Source organism: Dendrobates tinctorius, unplaced genomic scaffold, assembly GCF_039654945.1.
Source record: "Dendrobates tinctorius isolate UK_male_01 unplaced genomic scaffold, ASM3965494v1 ptg000081l, whole genome shotgun sequence".
NCBI classification, from domain to species: domain Eukaryota; kingdom Metazoa; phylum Chordata; class Amphibia; order Anura; family Dendrobatidae; genus Dendrobates; species Dendrobates tinctorius.
Window position 1 is genome coordinate 7217849 of NW_027361749.1, and position 26227 is coordinate 7244075.

General features: G+C 41.2%; 1 protein-coding gene across 2 annotated transcripts in view; it reads right to left on the reverse strand.

Moving 5' to 3' along the window:
- The window catches only part of B4GALT6 (beta-1,4-galactosyltransferase 6), a 104532-nt gene that overhangs the window by 53997 nt on the left and 24308 nt on the right, over positions 1-26227 (reverse strand). The window lies entirely within an intron of this gene.

Here is a 26227-nt window from a genome sequence, read left to right on the forward strand (position 1 = left end):
TGATGTATATAACATGTATTCACATTCGACCATGTTTCCAGTAATTCCACAGGAGATGACGCAATGATCATTCCTTCTATTAACAGGGAAGAATGGGGAACCCAAAGTTACATGTTGTTATGGCACTACAGCTACGTGAGAAAGTTCTCAAACAGCGGTAGTGCCATAAGTGAGAGCACCGGAGCTGATGAACTCTGGAGAACTCTCACGGCAGCGCAGTGATACACAGTGGAAGCGATTACCTCCTGTGTGTAGCTGGAGGCTACTAGAGCGGTCACATCTCCAGATGTGACTGCTTTACACGTGAGATCGCCGTGGGACACTCGGTATTAAATAAATAGACTACAGCGGACAGGATAGTATTATACAGCATGGGGGTTTATAATTTTATTTTTGTTGCAGGAGACAAGGGCGTCGGAGATTAGGCAGTCAGTAAGTATGGTTAATTAAGATTCAATAAAGGAGTCTGTGTGATTATTTCAAATATAGAGGACTTTATTCTGGCTGTGTGTTTATTTACTATATAACTGTAAGATTAGTAATGGATAGGTGTCTTATTGTTGCTTCTCCATTACTAACCTGTGGGCTTGATGTCACCTGACAATACAAAGGAGACATCAACCCCACAAATATGAACCCCACTTGCCACCTCTACAGGGCAAGTGGGAAGAGCAAGACCAAGTGCCAGATTTGCCGCAACTATAAGATGCGCCATTTCTGGGGAGGCTGAGAGATGATGTTTTTTGCCTGGGGGTGTGCCAATATACATGGCCCCTTCCCAGGCAATTAATATCAGCCCACAGCTGTCTACCTAACCTCTGTTGGTTCGATTTTATAGGGGGACCCCATGTCAGTTTTGTGTGTGTAAACATATTTGAACATGGTATGTAATGATATTATGGTCTTCAATGGAGAATGAAGAAGAAGAAGTTGAAAAAAGAAATGACATCACAATTTTTTTTTTTTTAAATAATATAGGGTATCTTTATTTAGCTCTATGGATTTACAAAAACGCATTCAAATCCGCATGAAAGTCCGCATCAAAAACACATAAAAAATGCGCAATTCCACTGCATTTTCTGCCAAGAAACGCAGAAACCACACAGAAATTTCTGCATGCAAATCTGCAACATGCGCACATAAGCCTTACAATACCAACAAAGTCTATGAGATTTCAGAAATCTCATACACATTGGGGTATTTTGTCATCAGGATTTTGTGCTTTGCATGTTTTTTGCACAATGGAGCATGTCACTTCTTTCAGAGTTTTTCATCCATTGAAATGGATGGGTGGTGAAAAAAATGCATCAAAAACACAGATATCATGTTTTGAGGCTTTTTTGTGCCAAAACCTGATTCTGTAGAACATCACTTTTTTCAACACTAAACTTTATCAGCATGCACAAAAGACAAATCTAGCATGCCAACACCGCAGCAAAAGATGCATGCAAGAAAATACAAGCAAAACCTGCTTTTTTTGCAGCTTCTTTCCTGCCAAGAGATCAAGCAGGAAAACACTGAAAAACACCTAGTGTGACCTTACCCTTATAAATGATCAATTAACACTGAATGAGCTATGACCACCCTAAAACTAAAAAAAAAAATAAATACCAATTTAATAGAACGGATATGTAAATTACACTGGAGAAAAGTATTTGATACATTGACGATTTTGCAAGTTTTCCCACCTACAATGAATGGAGAGGTCTGTAATTTTTATTGAAGGTACACTACAACTGTGAGAGACAGAATGTAAAAATAAAAAACAGGAAATCACATTGCATGATTTTTAAATAATTAAATTGCATTTTATTGCATAAAATAAGTATTTGATCACCTACCAACCAGCAAGAATTCTGTCTCACAGACCTGTTAGTTTTTCTTTAAGAAGCCTTCCTACTCTGCACCCATTACCTGTATTATCTGCTCCTGTTTGACTCTGTTACCTGTATAAAAGACACTGGTCCACACACTCAATCACACTCCAACCTCTCCACCATGGACAAAATCAAAGAGCTTTCTAAGGACAGCAGGGACAAAATTGTTGACCTATACAAAGCAGTTTTTAAGCACTTATTTTCCCCCAATGTATGTGACTGATTATCGTCACCCTGACAGAATCACACCTAATGTTATCGGTCTTTTTAAAGATTTTCTGCTGTAATCTGTGCCGGGTGCTCAAACCAAAGTGCACAATATTGTTAGCGATGAGCGAGTATACTCGTTGCTCAGGTTTTCCCGAGTATGCTCAGGTGTCCTCCGAGTATTTTGGCGTGCTCGGAGATTTAGCTTGTGTCGACGCAGCTGCATGATTTACGACTGCTAGACAGCCTGAATACATGTGAAGAGGAATGCCTGTTTCTTAGGGAATCTCCACATGTATTCAGGCTGGCCAGCAGCCACAAATCATGCAGATGCTTCAACACAAACTAAATCTCCAGGCACGCCAAAATACTCGGAGGACATCCGAGCAACGACTACATTCGCTCATCACCAATGGCCACCTTAAGTGAACGGATCTTATTGAGTCTTGCTGACTTCTGTTAGCACGATCCAAGCTATAAGGGAAATGCAGTCAAACTCCTTAGAGATCATAGATACATGTGAGAAAATAACACGTAAAAGCACTTAAACCCTATAACACTGTGCAAAGATTTCAGTTACTGAAAATCCAATACAACAATCTAAGCAAAGGAGCGCTCACATCATTAGTGTGAGCGGAGACTGTGCCAGGCTCCCAGTAGCAAATCTGAGCACTGTGCGGTAGAGCTACCGATTGATCGATTACCCTCGCATACACATTTGTATATTATTTCAATCTAAAATGAAAAATAAAGCATCTTGGCAAATTTCCCTGTTCTGTGTCTACGGCTCGGATAGGAGACTATGTATTTCCATGGTAACAGAAAACAAATCCTGTGTAGTCTGATCCTGCAGTCACATTGTGCTGGGGCTTCGTAACACATTCCAAAATATTTGACTAAATGATCCAGAAAAAAAAAAAAAAAAAAAATCACATTAAAAGCCTATGAGTGCATGAAGCGTTATTCAGGTCGTTGTGTGATGGATTCAGCCCTTCTTTTAGTATTTGAAAAATATGTTTCTAGACCAAGCCTGTGGACCAGTGATCATGATACAGCTCCGGACCACATACACACAACTGAAAGCTGGCCAGACCCACCAAGTTCAGCAGGACCGGCCAACCACGTGATGTGTACGAAGGCCTCCGGATACATGTCAGGGAACAGACGGATCGGACAGTTGGCATCCAATCTTTTATTCAGGGGAGATGGGCCGCTGCCTAGTCTTGGCATATTTCACCTCTTTCCCTGTTGGAAATACATGACCACCAGGACCGATCAAGCGCTCATATGTATGGGGGAGTCAGGAGATATCGCAGCCTGCTGAATGAACGTTCGTCCAACAAGTATCTCGTATATGGCCGGCTACACAGCCATTATGTGCCATCAGCCTATAGAAATGGCTTCTAGTCTCCTCGGACAAACCTGCGATGTCACGAAGGCTTTACTTCCTGGATATTTTCTTAGACAAATGAAGTGACTGCTCAGCTCCAGCCTCACCTCCCCTGGCTACTATTAGTTAGTACCTCAGAGACCATTGTTATTCGCATCAGGAAACCTTGGCCAATGGCCCAGAAAAACAGAACTAACTCAATTACTCGTCTCCCAAGGTGACCGATTCCATCAAAGGATACAGAGAAACATAGAAGACTACTGTGTGCCAGCGCAACGTCATACTTCCTAGCATGGATGGCCTAATGTCAAAAGTATACTCCACGGATGAATCCCAGTGATAAAAGACGACTGCTGCTAGAAATATCAAACCCTTCACGTTCCCTGGAGAATCATGCTCAACGTATTCTGGACTTATGGAATAGTCTAGTCTGGTACGTTATCAGGCCTCATGAATATGTTCGGAGTATACACTAGGAGTTTTCCTTGCCAAACGTAATGTGAACATAGCCTAAAGGAGCTTTTACTGCGCTGGAGCAAATAATTATTGTATTATACAGTACAATACATATGGGGTGGTGGACACTGCAGAAGCGACTGCTCGAGTCTAGGACCAGCTGATCGTCACAGCATCTCATATATTAAAGGAATTATTTGGGAGGTGACAAGTGGAAACATTATATGTAAATCGGCTGTACACCCTGTCCATCCGTTGTGTATTGGGGCCTCCCAATTTTCTTCCATCGACAATCATTTCCAGAGATTAGAATTGGATGGTTGTACTCAGGGCTGTGGAGTGGGAGTCATGGAGTCCGTGGCAGTATAAAATAGACTGACTCAGACTTTCTAAAATATATAATACATTGGATTCAGTAGTACAAAGCAGGATGTGCTGTAAAGGTTTTCATAATAATTTGAGAAAGTTATGAAATGTCCTATGAATGTCTGTTCTGTTACTGATCTGAGGATCGCGGCTTTTAGTGGAGATGACTCTGTGCTGCACTTTATGCACGCGCTCAGGAGTGAGGCCGGGAGTCGACGTCACGGAGTAGTAGTTGGAAGTCAGGGAAATTGAGGAGTCCGAGTCGGTGGTTTGGCTTACCGACTCCACAGCCCAATTCCTATGGAGAATACATGCACTCTTGGAGAAAAAGATGTCACATTGTAGAAGGATCAACTTTATTCTCATTTGCACAAGGAAAGACTAGAAGCAATGGGATGAAACTGAATGGGAAGAGACACAGATTAGATATTAGAAAAAACTTTTTGACAGTTAGAGTGATCAATGAGTGGAACAGGCTGCCACGAGAAGTGGTGAGTTCTCCTTCAATGGAAGTCTTCAAACAGAGGCTGGACAGACATCTGACTGGGATGATTTAGCGAATCCTGCTTTGAGCAGGGGGTTGGACCAGATGGCCCAGGAGGTCCCTTCCAACTCTACGATTCTATGATTCTATGATTCTATGATTCTGTGATGGCCAAACACTTTTTTTTTTTAACCAACACCCATCTCTTGTGTTTTATGAGTCCTACAAAGAAGTAAATCAGCACATAATGACTGTTCAACCATGCACAGGCATTTGTTGCTCCTTTGGAGTGGCCAAAAAAAAAATAAAAATCTGTGCACCTTCACAGCCACTTGTTTTCCAGCCATCTCCAAACCTTCTCTGGCTCTTGTAACGTCAGAAAATGCAATACAAGTAGGTGGGAAGGTGCTCTGTACTACACGGCCATGCCAAGAGAGCACTGAGCGCATGGGCTTGGCCTGAATAGTCATTTTATGCTGACAGACTCCCTTCTAAGTAAAGTAATTGAATATTTATATGTTTTCAGTTCCTGTTAAAGAAATATTCAAATGACCAAGGGAACAGACATGAGCCTGTCCCTGGAGGGAATTCTGACGCTACAGTAGTTTCAGTATTGCTAACCACATAAAAGCCGATTCGGAGTCAGTGCTTGGGGAACATGGCTGCAGCAGAATAGAATAGTACAGCCTTGCTATGAGCAGTCTTAGGCTGCTTTTACACTTACCGTGTTTTTACAGGCTGATTTTGCGGCTCCAATAGATTTCTATGGGGCCGCAAAATTGACCGGCAAAAATTTCACGGTGCGCCGTACGGCCGTTACGGACACGGCCCCCCCATTGTAAATCAATGGGGCCACAAAACCAGACGGAAGTGTGTTTTTGGGGGGCACCGTGACTAAGTTTTGCGGAACACCCTTTTTTTCCAATAATATTTCCATAGTATTGGGGGGAAAAACGGCGATCCGCAAACTTTTTTGCGGTCTGTTATTGCGGCAGACCACAAAAAATGCGGCGATACAGCCCACAAAGACGGACCGCAAAAAACGCGGTAAGTGTAAAAGTAGCCTAACTAACCATGGAACTGTGCGACATTGCAGAGTGTAATAAATGAAAACTCATTTCTGGCTCACGCCATGTGCAAACCGTATAAAACCAACTTCTACAAGCAGCGGACAGGAAGTCACTGACCAAAACACATTCAGCTCTACAGTGCTAACGCCGAAGAGAAGACAAAGCACTTATTGTCCCCTGAGCGAAGGAAAAAGGAAAAAGCCCGCCAATACTTTATGGTGTCTAATGTAAAAACAGCAGCACAAGAATACCATGTGTTTAAGTCCTTATTTACTTGCATTTTCCTTGGTCCATTTAAGCACTTTGCTTGTATTTATTTCCTTAGGGATTTATTGCGTCTTTATGTATTTGTTATTATTGCTGGACATAATTCATCCTTCTGCTCAATGCTTGCTTGTTTTTTTCATTTTTTCCTGTGTGTCGTCATCTCTTTTTTAATATATATTTTTAGATACGGTTCAATAAAATGTATTTTTTTACATGAATTTGTTGGAGGATTTTCTTCTGTGTAGGTTTTTTCTGGCTTGTAGATTTGTCTAACACTTCAGTGCCTGGACGGTTCTGGTGGTGACATGTGGACTGTACTTTAGCAAACATTTTATCCAAATACGGAACAGTGAGAGAAATAAATATTGTACAGGATTATTCCGAGCACAAGAATAAAAAGCTAGATACATAAAGCTACTACAAGTAAATAATAAGACGCAGGGTCAGAAGTCGATCCCAAGACACCAGAGGCACGCCTTGGACGCAGCTGAAGCCTCCTCTGCACAAACATGTAGAATTCAGCTCAGTGGAAAAGATAATTACGCGGCACTGTTGGCTGAAGGGCTGTACTCAACTTCCGCACAACCTCCGCTACTGATATTTCAGATATTTGTTTGGATATTACTACACTGAATAGCTGCACCATCCTGATATTAGGGGTCATCTGTCCTAAAATGTCACTTCCTTCACCGATTAGTATATTATTCTGTATTGATCGGCTATGTGGCATGGCGCATACCCAGAACAGGTCTTCCAAGCACAGACAATAGTATATTTACATAGGCAAGCTTCTGGCCAATGAGCACCGATCCACAATCTGAGCCCGTGTCAACATATATACATAAGCTCTCCATACAGCGGGTCAGGAAGTGTCCCCTGCTGGGACCCACAGTAATTAGCGATATTCTGTGGGGAAACCTGCCAGTAATTGCTTAATTCATCTACGGCACCACCACAAGAGAAATTAACAGGGGTTTCCCACTATAGACATCCTACCGATCAGCTACACAGGTCTGAGCTTAGCTGTCCCAGTGAGCGGTGGGACCTCCAATCATGCAGCCCCCAATGATCAGACATTTATCATCCTATGCATAATGTCACACTTGTGGGATTCCCTTACTGCCCCCAACTGCTACTATAGTGCATGGGTGAGAATGTCTTTAGTCTGATTAAATACTTTATGTAACTTACCAACGCTGCATTGTTTGAACAATTAACTTTTAGGCTATGTGCACATGATGCAGATTTGTTGTGTTTACGCAGCATTTTTTCCGTGCGGAAATGCTCCAGAAACGCAATGGATTATGTAAGCGATGTTAATCAGTGGCATTCCTGATGGACATGCCGTGGAAATTTCAGTCCTTATTTGCAGCATTTTATTTTCCACTGCATGTCAAAATACAAGGACAGAACAATGGAAAGGACACCATTGTAGGCATTTACTACAGGCCGCCTCTGCAAGCTGAAGATATGGATGAACTCTTTATGCATCAAATGGCCAAGTTCTCCAAAAAATATGACATAGTTGTCATGGGAGATTTCAACTATCCAGACATTTGTTGGGAATCTCTCTCAGGCAAAACTAACAGGTCAAGGAAATTCTTATCCTCTCTTGCTGACAACTTTATCTTCCAAAAGGTAGGGGAGAAAACAAGGGGAACTGCTACCTTGGACGGTGGCTCAGTGGTTAGCGCTGCAGCCTTGCAGCGCTGGAGTCCTGGGTTCGAATCCCACCAAGGACAACATCTGCAAGGATTTTGTATGTTCTCCCCGTGTTTGCGTGGGTTTCCTCCGGGCACTCCGGTTTCCTCCCACATTCTAAAGACATACTGATAGGGAATTTAGATTGTGAGCCCCATCGGGGACAGTGATGAAAATGTGTGCAAAAACTGTAAAGCGCTGCGGAATATGTTAGCGCTATATAAAAATAAAGATTATTATTATAAGATTATTAATCCTTATAAACAGTGAGGAAATGGTTGAGGAGGTAAAAGTGGCTGGGACCCTAGGAGGTAGCGACCATGCTATTTTAGAATTTTGGATAACTAGAGGAGGAAGACCTGTGAAGACTCAGACGTCAAGGTTAGATTTCAGAAAGGCAGATTTTAAGGGATACAGAAAGAGAATTGGAGGGATCCAAAGGCTGGATGTCCTTAAACACAAAAATGTCAAGGAAGGATGGGAAATCTTGAAAAATCAAATTCTCAAAGCACAATTGTTAACAAATTCCGAAAAGAGGGAAGAATAGGAAGCTTTTAAGGAAACCAGGATGGATGAACACAGAACTTAAGCAAATGCTAAAAAGGAAGAAAGAAATGTTTATAACATGGAAAGAGGGAGGCATATCTAAAGAAGAATATAATGATGTCTGCAGAACCTGCAGGGCACAAATCAGATTAACTAAAGCTGACAATGAATTGAGGCTTGCAAGAGATGTCAAAAGCAATAATAAAGGATTTTGGGGATATGTCAAAAGTAAAAGAAAAGTCAAAGATGCTATAGGATTTTTACAGGATGAAAATGATGAAATGGTAAGACAGGATGTTGAGAAGGCCGAACTTTTAAATTCCTATTTTGCATCTGTTTTCTCTCAGAAAGGAAATGCAACATCAACTGTTCTTCACTGTCCTATTAAGGGAATAGAAGAATCCAGGATATCTATAAACAGAAAGATAGTGAGGAAACACTTAGCTAACCTAAATGAATTCAAGTCTCCAGGTCCAGATGAATTACACCCCAGAGTACTGAAGGAGATAGCAGAAGAAATTTTTGAACCCCTCTCCATAATCTTTGAAAATTCTTGGAGAACAGGAGAAGTCCCAGAAGACTGGAGAAGAGCAAATGTTGTTCCTATCTTCAAAAAGGGGAAGAAGGTGGACCCAGGCAACTATAGGCCGGTGAGTCTGACTTCTATACCAGGAAAGATCTTTGAACAAATTATTAAACAACATGTATGTCAGTACCTGGATAAGAATGAGGTGATTAAACAGAGTCAGCATGGGTTTGTAACTAATAAGTCATGTCAGACTAACTTAATTTCCTTCTATGATGGAATCACTGATTGGGTGGATCAAGGAAATGCTGTAGATATAGTATATCTTGACTGCAGCAAAGCATTTGACAAAGTATCTCATACAATCCTTATTGAAAAAATGACTAAGTATGGAATGGACAAGGCAACTGTTAGGTGGATTCATAACTGGCTTAGTGATCGGACCCCCAAAGAGTGGTCGTAAATGGCTGCACATCCAGTTGGAAGAATGTCTCAAGTGGGGTACCACAGGGCTCTGTCCTGGGCCCTGTATTGTTCAACATCTTTATCAACGATTTAGATGAAGGAATTGAGGGTAAACTGATTAAATTTGCTGATGACACAAAGCTAGGAGGGATAGCTAATACTAGAGAAGAGAGAGAGGATTCAAAAAGTTAACTAAACTGGAGCAGTGGGCAGCAACAGAATGGTTTTTAACAAGGAAAAATGCAAAGTACTACATCTGGGCAATAAAAATGAAAAAAGCATATACAGAATGGGAGGAATAGGGCTAAGCAACAGCACATGTGAAAAAGACTTGGGTATACTAATAGATCACAGACTGAATAGGAGTCAACAGTGTGATGCAGCAGCAAAAAAGGCAAATGCAGTTCTAGGATGTATTAACAGAAGCATACAGTCTAGATCACGTGAAGTCATTATTGCCCTCTACTCCTCTTTGGTCAGACCTCATCTGGAATATTGTGTCCAGTTTTGGGCACCAAATTTTAAAAAAAGACATCAACAAACTGGAGCAAGTTCAGAAAAGAGCGACCAGAATGGTGACTGGTCTGCAAACCCTGTCTTATGAGGAAAGGTTGCAGGATTTGGGAATGTTTAGCTTGCAAAAGAGAAGACTGAGAGGAGACTTAATAACGGTCTACAAATATCTCAAGGGCTGTCACATTGCGGAATGATCATCTTTATTCTCATTTGCACAAGGAAAGACTAGAAGCAATGGGATTAAACTGAATGGGAGGAGACACACATTAGATATTAGAAAAAACTTTTTGACAGAGTGATCAATGAGTGGAACAGGCTGCCACGAGAGGTGGTGAGTTCTCCTTCAATAGAAGTCTTCAAACAGAGGCTGGACAGATATCTGTCTGGGATGATTTAGCGAATCCTGCTTTGAGCATACGATTCTATGATTCAATTCTTTTTGTGGATCTGCAGCATTTTTCGGTTTGCGGATTTGCTGCAGATCTGCTGCCAAAAACGCTGCAGAATTGTCAAAACAAATGTCAGAAGGAAGAAGAATGTGTGAGCGCAGAATATGTGTGTGTCTGCGTGTGCGCGTACTCATACAACGAACAGCCCATAGTGATTATACTTAGGCATCATCTGATGGAACTACTACTCCCATCCGGCTATGTCTACTGTCACAGATAACAGACAGCATGAGCCGATTAATGGAGAATGATCTCATCATCCATCCAGCGCCTGAGTTCAATTGTAAAAAAAAAAAAAAAAATCAAAACATTGACATATTCACATACAATAAAGTATACATCCTCACCGAACAACTAATCCCCGACGCCAGCGTCTCCTGCAAACAATCAAAAATAATATATCAACATATACTCCCTGTCCACCGTAGTCCATTTACTACCTAGTGTCCCACGATGATCTCATCCGGCCACTGGTGATACACTGAAAGCAGGTAATTGCTCCCGCAGTGTATCACTGAGCTGCCATGAAAGTTCACCGAAGTACATCAGCTGATCAGCTCCAGTGCTCTGACTTATGGCACCTTTGGTAGTGCCGTGAGAGCACCGGAGCTGATGAACTCCGGTGAACTCTCACGGCAGCACAGTGATACACAGCGGGAGCTATTAATATCAGCCCGCAGCTGTCTGGCTAGCCTTTTCTGGCTAAATTTTATAGTATAGTAAAGGCTAAGCAAACATCTGTGAGCTGATATTAATAGCCTGGGAACCTTTATGGATATTGGCTCCTTCCCAGAATATTAACATCATCCCTCAGCCATCGGCTTTCCCTCAGCTGGTTAAGAAAATTATGCGGGAGCCCATGCAATTTTTTTTTATTTTCTGAAAAATAAACAGATATTGCATTTCACGCAGATTTCGTTTGTGTGTGTGTGCGCGCGCCTTCATTTAACTCTTCATGTACCATTTTATTAATGAGGGTATCTGGCTGGCACCTGTTCATTGCTAAACCTCGGGCTTGGTATTATATAGATACATGCGCATTGTAAGCGAGTTGCATAAATTACATGATACAATTAAAGGAATCTGCACCCGTACTGGTATAAAAGTGGATGGTAGCAGTCAGGGGCTATGTCAGGTTGCTGTATTACATGGTATCAATTCAAATCAATGCACTGTCCATGTAATGTAGGGCAGGTCTGTCAAAAGAGCCATGTTCTAAGGCAGGGTTCCCCATCTCCAGTCCTTAAGGCCAAACAACAGATCATGTTTTCAGGATTTCCTTACTACTGCTCAGGTGATAATTGCATCACCTGTGCAAAACAAAGGAAATCCTGAAAACATGATCTGTTGGTGGGCCTTGAGGACTGGAGTTGGGGAACCCTGTTCTAAGGAAATGCTCTCCACCTCTGCTAAGAATAAAAGGATTCTGAACAGAGGACTCTCCTGCCCCCCATTTACTTAGGATTTCCTAAAATGGCAATATGAAAATTGTTTGTTTGTTTTTTTAAACCAGACTGGCGCTTAAAAGAGAATCTGTCAGCAGGTCTTTGCCATCCGATCTGAGAAGAGCGTGATAAAAGGGTAGAAACCCTGCTCTCAGATTATTAGGCAAAATCCTGGTGACAGATGCCCCTGAAACATGAAGCCTGAAAGAGCAGCTCTCCATTTGGCTTATACAGAAGAGTCGCCAGTGTGTGCTTATAATATTATATAATACATACAGGTGCTTCTCACAAAATTAGAATATCATCAAAAAGTTAATTTATTTCAATTCTTCAATACAAAAAGTGAAACTCATATTGAGTCATCACAGACAGAGTGATCTATTTCTTCTGTTTACTTTTGTTGATGATTATTGCTTACAGCCAATGAAAATCCAAAAGTCATTAACACAGTAAATTAGAATTAGCAAAAAACACCTGCAAAGGCTTCCTAAGCATTTAAAAAGGTCCCTTAGTCTGTTTCAGTAGGCTCCACAATCATGGGGAAGACTGCTGACTTTACAGATATCCAGAAGGCAGTCATTGACACACTCCACAAGGAGGGTAAGCCACAAAAGGTCATTGCTAAAGAAGCTGGCTGTTCACAGAGGGCTGTGTCCAAGCATATTAATGCAAGGTTGAGTGGTACCTAATACTTAGATGGCAGAGATGTTTGCAACTGTGAAAGCATGCACGAGTTGTATAAAATAGGAACTGTAGATTCATCCATTTACAAATCTGTACTGTGGACGTGCAGATACAGACATGCAAATAAGGCTGCATGCAAAGTGCAATGAAACCCCGTAGTACAGAGGAAAGACAGCAGAGGTAAATCCATGATGGACGTAATGGACGCAAGACACTATTTTTGGCGAATATCCCATGAACAGAGATAGCTACCACCCCCATCTCCCCCCACCTCAATCCAATAAGGGTTGTAATATTTTTGGCATACATTAGGAAGATATGCAAAAAAGGGAATAGTAGTGACATTTGCCTTTTTTTTTTTAATTTATTATCCTTTCTTGGTACAGGCGCCTTGTGTGAATGTGGCTTATGAGGAGGAAGAGGTAAAGTGTTGTTACCCAACAGGACAACACATCTATATTAGAGCCCCCTAAGCCTGCAATTGTGTCCAATCATCAATGATCGGACCAGTGAGAACATCTGGATAACTGCACTTGCTGGGTGGGGGCCCGACCATGGATCTGTAGGACTGAAGTCAATACACTGGGTGGGGTCCGAAAACCAGAGCGAAAGTTCATTTGTGCGTCGGAGGTGTAGTTTACGCAATCGTTCCTGTGGTTTGTCACACACCTTAACACTCCGATCTCTACCTTATCAACCATTGTAAATGGTGCATGCAGAACAGGTTCAGCACGTCAGCACTAGCAAATCAAAATTACATGTCTTCTCTAAAGAAAAACTGGATACATAAAAGTAGATACTATCACTTTTCCGATAGGCCGATTATTTACACCATGCAAACATTGACCTGTCTGACAGACTGGAGGCAGATGTCAGAAATTATTTATTGCATGACCAATCACTGAGCTAGGTAGGGGGAAGATGGACAGGAAAGGAAGGAGGAATGTTTGTGAAGGTTAAAGGTATGGACTCCCTGACAACAGCCGGTCACATGTAGCCATGTGCTGGACGGTCCACAGAGTTATGGTGGCACTACATAGAACAAGTAATGCCAGGATATCACACCCCTAGGGGGGTTTACTGACCTTTGAAAATCAAAAACTGACTTTTGATGCAGCCAAAAACAAGAGGTCAACTGAAAGGAGGCCTCAACGTATGCAGTATATAGAGCTATATTCAGTATATATTTAAATATTGTAGTACACCATTTTGATGCATTCAATAGATTCTGTTAAAAAATATATAAAACACCTCAGCGCACATTTTTAAAACATTTTTTAACATGGCTGCCTATAGGGGCGTCCGTTAAACATATAAGCTAAGATTTTTTTGCGCATATGTGAAAAGGATGTCAGTGATACGCTGTGAAAAACCACCCTTTCTGCTGTTTCGAAACTTATTACTGGGAAAGTGATTTTTTTTTTATTAAAAAAAAAAAAAAAAAAAAAAACAGGCCTAATGTGTAAGTAGCACAAGTTTTTAACCAAACAAATCTCCAAAACAACGGACTGGTATCCATGTAGCAGAATTAAAAAAAAAAATTCCCCCAAAAAACAATCATCAGCTGTTCTGAAAATATAAAAGAATTGGAAAAAGAGAATGGGAACAGATAGATACATAAAATTTATGAACATGTAATGTACAGTGGTTGGACAAAATAATGGAAACATCTGGACACATCAACAAAAGTTAGTTTAATATGGTGTATTTTGCGGCGATTACAGCCTCAATTCTTCGGGGTATGGATTCATACAAGGTGTGAATTGTTTCCAGAGGAATTTTAGCCCATTCTTCAGTTAAAACACCCTCCAGTTCTTCGAGCGATGATGGCGGGGGAAATCGACGTCTAACTTGAATCTCTAAAATCGTCCATGAATGCTCAATAAAGTTGAGGTCTGGGGATTGTGGGGGCCAGATGAGATGCTCAACTTCATTGGAATGTTCCTCGTGCCATGCTTTAACGATTCTAGCTGTATGAATTGGTGCATTATCATCCTGAAAGATGGCGTTTCCCTCCAGGAACAGTGCTTGAACCATAGGATGCACTTGGTCGCCCAAAATGCCTAAATAATCGCGGCTGTTAATTCTTCCATGAAGGGATGAAGCGGATCTCCACGAAATAGCACCCCAGATCATCACAGAACCTCCGCCATGTTTTACGGGTGGGAGAAGGCAGTCTGGATGGAATGTTTCTTTCGGCTGTCTCCAAACGTACACTCGGCCGGAGGTCGGAAATAGGGTAAACGATGATTCGTCTGAGAATATCACGTTTCCACTGCTTGAGGGACCAATTCTGGAGGTTTCTACACCACTCTAAATGCTTGGAACCATTTGTCATTGAGAGTAGCGGTTTTCAAATTGCAGCTCTTCCGTGGAATCCAGATTTGTGCAGCTCCCGATGAAGAGTTTTCGTGGAAACTGGGTTCTGTAGGTGTTCATTGAGCTCAGCAGTGATTTTCGGAGCCGTGGTCTTGCAATCCTCTCTCACAATTCGCTTTAGAGTCCGACGGTCTCTCTCAGTCAACTTCGACTTTCGGCCGGACCTGTGCTTTGCTGCGGACGTTTTTGCTTCTCTTTCAAACGCAGTCATTACTTTGGAGACAGCACCTCTTGACACGCCAAGCATTCGGGCACTTTCTGTTACATTAGCGCCTGCCATACGAGCACCAACAATTTGGCCTCTTTGAAAATCGGAGAGGTCTGCCATTGGTATCAGGGCCATCCGGGCAGCACTTCAGCCTTGCAGCGCTGGAGTCCTGGGTTCGAATCCCACCAAGCAGGGCTGTGGAGTCGGAGTCGGAGTCATGGAGTCGGAGTTCATTTTGGTGGAGTTGGAGTCGGTATAAAATGGACCGACTCCGACTCCTAAAATATATAATAAATTGGGTACAGTAGTTCAATGCAGGATGTGCTGAATATTTTTTCATAGGAGTTTGGGAAAGTTATGAAATGTCCTATAAATGGCTGTTATATTCCTGATCTAAGGCTACATTAACACAGCGTTTTTCCTGTGTTTTTTGAGGATACGTTTTTCAGCTGCAAAAGCTGATCATCTTTTTAAAAAACTGCATCACCTGAAAGGTTTTTGAGCTCATAGATAATGTTTTCAATAGCAAAAGCAGATTAGAAATCTGCTCTATCTATCCATTTATCCATATCTGTCTATCCATATCGTATCTGTACCAAAAAGAATGAAAACCGGGTAGTACACCAATATATATTCTGTTCTATCTAAATATCTTGATTATTGGATCATAAAAATGATTAAATGTCTGAGGTTCACATTGTACTACAATAAATTTTTCACTTAAATATAAGCAATATGTGTGGGAGTCGGAGTCGTAGTTGGAGTCGGAGTCGGTGTAAGGGAAATTGAGGAGTCGGAGTCGGAGTCGCAGGTTTGGCTTACCGACTCCACAGCCCTGCCACCAAGGACAACATCTGCAAGGAGTTTGTATGTTCTGTGTTTGCGTGGGTTTCCTCCGGGTACTCCGGTTTCCTCCCACATTCCAAAGACATACTGATAGGGAATTTAGATTGTGAGCCCCATGTGACAGCCATGATAATGTGTGCAAACTGTAAAGCGATGCGGAATATGTTAGCGCTATATAAAAAAATTAAAAAAAATAAAGATTATTATTATAAAGATTCTCATCAATGTTCTTAAAATTCTGCAAAACAAACAGTTAATTTACATACACATCACATAATACAAATAATCAACTACAAAACATTACCATATGTCACGGTTTGCATGTTTATAACATGTTCGAAGATTATGATGCCAAAACGTTAGGTGTTTCCATTATTTTGTCCAACCCCTGTATATGCAAATAGACACTAGAACGTCTGATCAGAAGCATAAAAATGGTACTAGGAACCAAGTCAATTTTTTTTTGTCTCTTTTCACCCCTTGTACAGAAACTGCAGGGGACAAAAAGCGATATTTCTTCTACAGCGAGTGAATTCAGAGCAGTAGAAAGACGATCTGTGTATCTAGATGGCAGTTGTGTGATCTGTTCCCAGCAAACCTTCTCCTCATAACTCTGTATTAGTCATGGCTCCACAATAGCGATCAGTAAACCTAGCCATCCGGATCGCTCATTATGTGAATTAATTCAAAAATGTTCCAAATTCGCCTATGCAAATCCCATAAGTTTACACACCTACTGTGGCAATGCTTGCACGGCAGCTCATCTAGGTCACCTGCATTACCTAAGATCAAAAGGGAGGTGCAACTATACAGATACAATTACCGTACATCATCAGATGTTCAGAGAAAACCGCTTAATAAAAAAAAGAAAGCACATCTGACAAAGTACTTGCATTCCCAAATGAAATACCAATTTAGGATGACTGTAAAATACGTCGCGTTAGAATATTCTTCCTGGAAATTCCCCTGGTCAGTAGGTCAGATCTCTTGCACTGTCCGATCAGTCCTGACATTATTGGACTGTGTAGGTACATACCACGGTAACACCCAGTAATTAACATAGTTATACAGTATCTAAAAAGTCGACACTCCCCTGTTAAAATGCCAGTCATACGTCGTGTATCACAGTCATATCAACAAGAATCACTTCAGAACTTTTTAATGACACATAATCTGTACAATTTGATTGAGAAACTAGCTTAAAATAGTAATTACACCACGCTATACTGGGAAAGACAAGGGTTAATATTAGACTACTCACTTGATAATGTATAGAAAAAACAAGATGTCCTGGAGGCTGGTTGCCTGGTCTTGGAAATATGGATAGCTGGCACAAAAAGTGGGATGAATAGATGAATGAATGAATAAATAAAGCCTTTTTTTTTTTCTTTTAGAAAATAAGCTACTCACTTGTTATGTATAGAAAAAACTCCCACTTTTTGTGCCAGTCTTTCCCAGTATAGCGCGGTGTAATTACTATTTTAAGCTTGTCTCTTTTTAGCAGGTATTAGCACAGAACCTGTCAATCACCAGCAGCATCTGGGAACACCCAATTTTTTCTTCTGGGCCAAGTGGACTAGCGCCAGTGGGTCACTCTATTATTTGATTGAGAAACTAATTGAAATTTTTTTATTTTCCCCCCTCAAAATTATGTGATTGCATAAGTTTATAAACCCGCTTATAATGGAGGATATATAACACAGAAGATGGATGGAACGAAAAAGCCACCAACAACATGAGTATAATCCAAAATATTTATTAAATAACTAAAAATTGAAAAAAGGCAAATAAAAGAAGTTTGCTGAATTCCATAGTACAGGGACCAAGGGTACAGGATTATATAAGCAATAAAGTACTTAGGCCACAATCAGTTAAGCACAAGCGTATCAATAGTCTCAAAAAATTTAAATAAAAATATATAACTGAATGATAAATATATCACATAAAAAGATTAAGCTAAATGTGAAAAAAAATGAGAAAAAATAATAAACATTAATTGTTCCAACAAGTAAAGTGCTAAATATGACTGAATTTGCAGGCTAAATATGGATGTGCCATAATGGATATGAAAATAAACTCCAATAGAAATAAGTAAAATGTCTCCCAAGTTACCTGATTGCCATCAGAATCAATGTCCAGATCGCAATTAGTATCTGAGATCACACTATTGAATGCTGCTGTGTAGAAAAGCAACCAAGAAAGTACACTTACTGAAGTAAATAGGAGTCTAACCTCTGTGTCCCCGTCGCCCCAACGCACGTTTCGTCGATCTTTGTCCTGTTTTGTCGTCATTAGCGTAATGTTTATTAATGCAGCCATAATGAATTACTGGCAGGCTTATATTATGTTTGTCTGTATGAATACATGGGAAATTGGAGCTAGTGATGTAAATACATTTGGTATATAAACAGATTCCTTGATTACTTTAGCACTTGCACTTTATGGAATTTCATGATATGATTAATTTTTTCCAACCCTAATATATATGAGTGACTTGTACATTTTTGACGCCTGTATCTTGCCTAGGACATTGTATTTACGGGTATTTTGTTGTATGCCAACTTTTTTTATATAAATCTTGAATAAATATCATTACATTTTATGGATGGACTAGTTACTCCATGTTTTCTTACGTTTGAATTTCTGCTACAGAAATCAGCCTGACAAGCGCAGTAGTCACTTTGGCCTCTGCTCTCAGAACACAGAACAGAGATTGCCACCGTGCATATGCCAGGCCAAAAACGCACAGGGTACGCAGAACAATTCTTTGCAGAAGATAGTGACTTACAGTGCTACGTCTATCATTTAAGGCCAAAGAGTCGACATCGGGTGGGGTGTAGAGAGTCCTTGCCGGGACTGGTACGGGCTGTTGACTTCTTGCCAGCTCATTTTTATATTGAATCAAAGTTCATTTTCTCAGCAATGCGATGTGTGTAAGCATGCTAAGTGAAGCATCAGCTTGCGTTTTACTTCCCTGCCCTGTGCTGTAATTGCTACAGAGGTCATAAGGCTCAGGACAGACTCCATTACAAGGCAGATAACACTTCTGGTGTAATGTCAAAAGATATGATGCTTATGCCTGCTCAGTCTTCCTCTTCTGGTTTGGTAAACTTCCAGATCATATTTCCATTGAATACCACTTTATCACAATTTCTCCATTATCAAATGCCAGATTAAATGAATTATACAGCACCAGTATTTTTCTTAATGTCAGCAATATAAATGCCTGAAGAACACTTAATTACTAAAGAGACCATAGGAAATTCTCTAAAGACGTGTTTTGTCTCGGCAGAAAGCTGAATAAGCACTGCGGGCCGATGAAGATAGTAATTTCCCATGACACAGTACCACCTTGTAAATTGATTCAAAGAACAAATTTGTAGCAAAAACAGAAAACATAAAACTCCAAAAATGTGTTTCTATATGACAAGCTAATCCATCAAGAAGTATAAAAGCAAGCAGCTAGATTACCATCAAGGCTGTGTCCACATGCAGTTCTGTGTGCAGCAAGGCATACAGCAGGCGAAGCTGAGCAGACAGATATAGTTTAGGGGGAAAAGATTCACTATAACTTCTATTTTATTCATTGAAATCCCTGCTTGGTCAATGTTTAGGAGCCCAGGGGGGCAGTCTTATCCAGTGACTGACAGCTATATCTATATGCACAATCATAGGAGGCTGTCAGTCACCGAGTAGGAACACCCATTGGACGCCTAAGCACAGAACAACGGTGATTGCAATTAATAAAATACAAGTTAAATTGAATCTTTTCCTACAAAACTAACTTTTTAATCGGCTCAGCCCCTCCTGAATGTTTATATCACACGTTCTCTGGGATTAGAAAAAATAAAAGCTGAAATACCATAGTACATTAAAATGGACGCTGCATTGTTATATTGATCTGTCCTAAAATCGCAGGTGCCTGTAGTTTAAACTACTTACCTGCAGATTATCCCCATGTCTGGAAGGAAATAAAAATATTTACGGAGACCGGCTCTTTACACAAACCAATGCTTGACACAATGTTCGTGCCCAATTATTACTTAGTGTAAAAGGGAGCCAATATCAAACGATAAAGCACAAACTACTGCTGGTCAGCAGGACCACCGCTTGTAGACGGGGATGTGCTGTAGACATGAATGGAACGGATGATTGCCCGAACGATCATTGATACAAAACTCTCCCAATAACTGCAGTATGTAAACGGTAGACCGTACCCCTATACCAGACAACTGCTGGCAACGCCCAGGTTTCAGCATGATCAACTAGCAATCTAAAATCTATGGGGCAGGAACTTTTCATCTGCCAAATACTCTACAATGTTCAGACTTGCTAGGTAGGAAATGACAAGCGCTGGGCTTAATATTCATGTCCCATTCATGCCCACAGTTCTTCTCCACTATCCAAAACGACTTCAGGGCAACTAAAGTGAAAGGGTGAATAGCAGCGGCTGCTCACACATCCTTACAGAAAGGTCTTGGGTAACTTACAAAAAGATATGTAGGGTAAACAGCTGTAATGTTACCTTCTTCAGTATCTATGTGACTCATTTATGAAAGCCCTGACTCATGACACTGCCTGCACTTTCAATATCAGACATTTAGCTCCTCAATTACCTAAATGACCCAATTATCCAAAATGGACTAAATGTATACAAAAGCACCAAAATACAAAACATATTTTCACAGTCTATACATTTGTGTGATGATACCCAACCATCAGGAGTGTATGAACAGCAGTAAAATGCAGACAGAAGTGTTGGTACCCTTCTGTTAAAGAAGCAGTCCCATGAAAGTTCTTATCTTCTTAAAGGGAATCCGTTACCTCATTTTTCCCCTATGAGATGCTGCCACCGCCATCAGGGGCTTATCTGCAACATTCTGTAATGCTGTGGATAAGCCCCCGATGTAACCTGAAGGAGAAGAAAAACAAGTTATATTATACTCACCCGGGGGGCGGTCCGGTGCCTCCCATCTTCATGCGATGACGTCCTCCTTGCTTCTGTCACGGCTCCTGAGCAGGTGTAATTCTTTGCACTGTTGAGGGCACAGTAAAGTACTGCAGTGCGCAGGCGCCAGACCTCTCTGACCTTTCCCGGCGCCTGCGCACTGCAGTACTCTGCTCTGCTCTCAACAGCGCAAAGAATTACGCCTGCGCGAGAGCGCGACAGGAAGCAAGGAAGAGGATGTCATCGCTAGAAGATGGGAGGCACCAGACCAAGACCTGCGACACCCATCGGACCGGACCCCCCCCCAGGTGAGTATAATATAACTTGTTTTTCTTCTCCTTCAGGTTACATCTGGGGGCTTATCTACAGCATTACAGAATGTTGCAGATAAGCCCCTGATGATGGTGGCCGCATCTCATAGGGGAAAAATGAGGTGACAGATTTCCTTTAGTATATTGCAGTCATCATTAGGGGTGATGGGGTTCTGGTACCAGACCCGACATTTATTTCAAATTTTGTTTCAGGAACCAGAACTGCACCCAAACTTCAATCAGAACCGCATTGAAAAAAAACCTCTCTCTCTTTCTCTGGGGGGAGGAGAGGAGCAGCTAGGTGAAAAGGTGAAGAAAAGGTGAAGCAGAGTTGCTAGAGACTTTGCAGCTTTCAACAGTGGTTTCTTCCTCGGCTGTCTTCCATGAATCCTTTTTGGCCAAGACAACGATGGATGGTGCAATCGAACACGTAAGTGGTGAACTCCAAGTTCAAGGTGCATATATCTTTGGAAGTTGTTCTGGCTCTTTGGCTACCATCAATTTTCCTCTTGCAGTCGCATACATGGAGGTTGGCTACTGTCCAATAGGTGTTAAGCTCCAGAATAATATGTGCAACTGTAATAACTGGAGCATCAAGCTGTTTGGAGAAGATCTTATAGCCTTTAGAAAAACTATAGGCAAAACATGTTTAAGTTACTCTCCTGAGACAACACTCTCCTTAGCTTTCTTTGGTTCATGTCCAGTGTGGTAAACACTGTGATACCAAACAGCACAGTGACTACTTTTCCCCCATTAAAAAGACAGACTGGCTGATTATAAGTTTGTAGACACTTGATGCCAATTACAGGAGATTCCTTAGTTTCACATGTCTTTATGGTCAAATTATTTTCAAGCTTTTTTAGGGGTAGTATCATTTTTGTCCAGGCCATTATTAGTAGATTGTTTAGTCCACCACCCCCCCCCCTCCATTTTCTGTTTAACCACAAATCAAAAGCAATGTCTGATTTGATATTCAGTAAATGTAGAATTACTTTTCAGTTTCAAGTAATTTCAGTGGCCACTGTGGGTTTTTCTTACCTTTAGGTTGGGGTCAGACTTGCGAGAAACTCGGACGAGTCTCGCACCTCAATACCCGGCACTGCCGCCGGCACTCGGGACCGGAGTGTGTGGCTGCATGTATTTCTATGCAGCTGAACGTTCCGGTCCCGAGTGCCGGGTATTGAGGTGCGAGACTCGTGCGAGTTTCTCTCTAGTCTATCCCCAGCCTTAACAAAAGGGTACCAACATCTTTTTACACATGTGTATGTAAGAGCTTTTATGGAATATCTTCAACTAGATAGTCATAAAGAAAAAAAAACTTCCTGGTTGTCCCAGATATCCACTAACAAGCTTTTAGCTTTGCCATTTACAGCTGTTAGGAAACATTTACTTGCTGGCTAATGTGTTGCAGGAAAGCCATAGGGAATTCGTTTCCACTGTAGCTTTACCTGTACATGAAGTAATGCAGTTCTCAAAATTTAGAAGCTAAAGGACCACGCCAAACAAAACTAAGACCACAAGCCCGGTTCAGCAAAGAAGAAAGAATCCCAGGACACGCGCTGCCCCCAAGTCCTGCACGGCCATAGCAGAGTATGGGTATGTGCACACAAGGCGTCAACACCGCAGATGGATTGTGCACATTACAGCAGCAGTGCTGCGGATGCAATATTACCAATTATGCTTTATTCACGGAGATCAAGATCTGCAGCGTCAATTCCCTGTGGATTTCTCCCTTTGATCTCCAGTACTATTACAGCCACTCCATTTGTCACTGTGGAAATTTTGAAGTGGAAAAGTCCCAAGTGGATCTATTCTTCAGTACATACAGTTAGGTCCATATAGATTTGGACAGAGACAACATTTTTCTAATTTTGGTCCTAGAAATTACCACAATGAATTTTAAACAAAACAATTCAGATGCAGTTGAAGTTCAGACTTTCAGCTTTCATTTGAGGGTATCCACATTACAATTGGATGAAGGGTTTAGAAGTTTCAGCTCCTTAACATGTGCCACCCTGTTTTTAAGGGACCAAAAGTAATTGGACAGATTAAATAATCTAATATATAAAGCTCAATGTGTGTGTGTGTGTGTGTGTGTGTGTGTGTGTGTGTGTGTGTGTATGTCCGGGATTGGCATCCGCACCGTCGCAGCTACAGCCATAAAATTTGGCACAGTCACACGTCTGGCCCCCGAGAGCGTCATAGGCTATCTTGTGAGGCAAAATTTTAACCCCGCTTGTTCCAATTCACCAAACAATTTTGCCCCATCTACATAATGGGGAAAAAGTGTATGTATGTATTGGCATCTGCACCGTCAATGTTTAAGATTCATTGTGGTAATGTCTAGAACCAAAATTAGAAAAATGTTCTCTGTCCAAATATATATGGACCTAACTGTACATGCATCTTAACAGGGGTTGTCCACCTTGGGAGAATGTAAGGGGAATCTGTCACTAGATATCCTGAACCAGTGATGTGTCACTTGCTGTAGTTTTAATAAAATTGCTGTTTTATCAACAGGAGATTATCAGCGGAGAATCAGTAAGGCTGTGTGCCCACGTTGCGTTTTTTTAAGCGTTTCCGCAGCGTTTGTGCCGGCTCAGACGCTGCAGAAACGCTTAAAAGAAGCTTCACATTAAATTGCATGCGTGTTTGGCTTTTTCTGCCAATGAATGCGTTTTTAAACGCTCAGGAATCACTTAGCGGCTAAAAATGCAGCATGCTCATTAATTTCCGCATTGCTGAGCGTTTTTAGCCTTTTCCAATGTTCCCAGAAAACACGCGGAAAAAAATGTGTCAAAAACGTGCGTCTTTTGTGCAAAAAACACGCGGAAATAAAACGCGTTTTCTGGGAAGGGGATCAGTTTCCTGAGCGTTTAAAAACGCTAACGTGGGCACATAGCCTAAATCTGCTGCCAAGTAGTCAGACATATTCATGAGCGACGTATAACCGCTCCCACCACTGATTGGCAGCATTCTGCTTATGCACAGTTAACACAGAAAGCAGTCATTCAGTAGTGATGGCGGGGTTATAAGGAGAACTGGTAGATCTGCAGCAAAAAGAAACACCAATGATTGTATCAAAATTGCAGCAAGCAGCCCAGTTAGTGACATCACTGGAATTAAGGTCTCTGCCCCCACATCATGGCTGCTCTCAGATGAGGTAACAAAAGCCTAGTAACAGATTCCCGTTAGTAAATGTATGTATTTTGGGCTAAAAATCATTTTTGTAATTGGGTTTCATGGAACATGTTGCACTGTTTGCCTTCCATATCTTATTTATTGTATTATCTCTTGCAGGCTGCGGAATAGGTTAGTGAGAATCCATCAGTGAGCTCATTCTGACAGTCTACTGGGAAAGATTGTAACTATATCTGTCTTTTTCTGAGCCTCTCTCAGCTAATTTATGACTACAGATCACAATAAAGTTGATTGTGCAGGGCAACAAAGAATCTGTAAAATAAAAAAAACTAAGTGCAAACATTTTAATGCAACCAAATTGCAAAAATTAAACAGAAACAAGATAACCAATGATCACTAAAGCATCAGTTCATTACTGTGGATATACTGGGCGAAAATATATATACCTACTCATGGGAGAGAATACACCAAAAGATATATTAATACAAAAACATTTTTATTGAATTGTAGCATAAAGCACATCAGAAGCAATAAAAACCACACATGGGGGGAACCCCAGTAACATATATGGGGAAATGAATATTAATAGTGGGTATATAGAGTCTATACAAAATACAGACTTCCAAAAGTTCATCTAATAGCTAGAATACTTGTGAACAAATACATCTACCTGTGTGAGGAGACATATTAGATATATGATAAAGTAGACTCAAACCACAAAAAAGGGGATGTAAGGAAGTTATACTGAGGATCAATGATGAGTGGGGAAGAAGCCTCGCACACGGCAAGAATGAAGCCTGCGATGATATCGGCGCTTGTACGTCATGTTATCCTGTCCACAAGGCGTGATAACATGCTAAAATGGCAGACTAATCTGCAGACACCCCCTTATACTAGAATAGCTCCCTTGACTATTCAAAGCCCTCATTTACATATCATAAATTGACTTTAGAAATACTCTTCCTAAAGATCTGCTTGTGTGTAATGTAATACAGGGACTTTTACGCAGGGAATTTATATATATGCAGACACACAAGACAAAATACCATAACTTTAATAAAAAAAAAAAAGATCCATACAGCTCACTAGGCTCCCGTGACGTCATTACACACGGGGTCCAGAGGTGCCCAGGAAAATACCGCTGCAGGAGGACGGAGCTGGACGCGAGTTGAGAGTAGTTGGAATCTTTTTGCTCATGCTTCAGGAAAAAACCCAATCAGCAGCACGCTCCAAATACAGATAGTTTCTTATATTCCTTATATGCCAATATGTCCTTTTACGTGATTTCGGAATAGGATCAGGGAGGTCGCAGTAAACTGCATGCGGAAGAATGACACTTCTTGTCCTACAAATGGTGATTTTTCCATTGTGAGAATAGTTCACCAATACCTCTACGTACGTCCCAGTCCCCATGGAAGAAATATCGTATCACGCCTGTGCACTAGTCGCCCATTTTAGATGCTGAAGAATAAAGACTTTCCGTAATGTACACTATACATTTTACTTAAACAAAGAGCGAAAGAAGCCGCATCGTCCTGCGTGGGAGAAAAGAGCGGAGGATTTCTATAGCAACAGAAGCTCAGCACTAAAAAGTAAAAGAGCAACACAGCGCTGAGTGCAGCCCGGCGTCCCGGGAGGCCGTGCATTGCCGTGGTTTCATGACACAGTGTAAATATGGGCCCAGCGACACAATACTACAGAGGAACAAACAGTGCAGTGTTACAGCAACGCGGCTGCACAGAACTCGCCTGACAACTTTACATTATCTGAAGCAGGAAACACAACAAAAACACAATGAAATGATAAACCCAAATCGCGCGCGCTGCTAAAATAAAATGTACAACTAATGTATAAATAAATGCATGAAAGTCATGTCTTAATACAAGATGACTGGAGCCAAGACACTCCCATAAGATTTAGTGCGACATCCTGAGCAATATGCTGC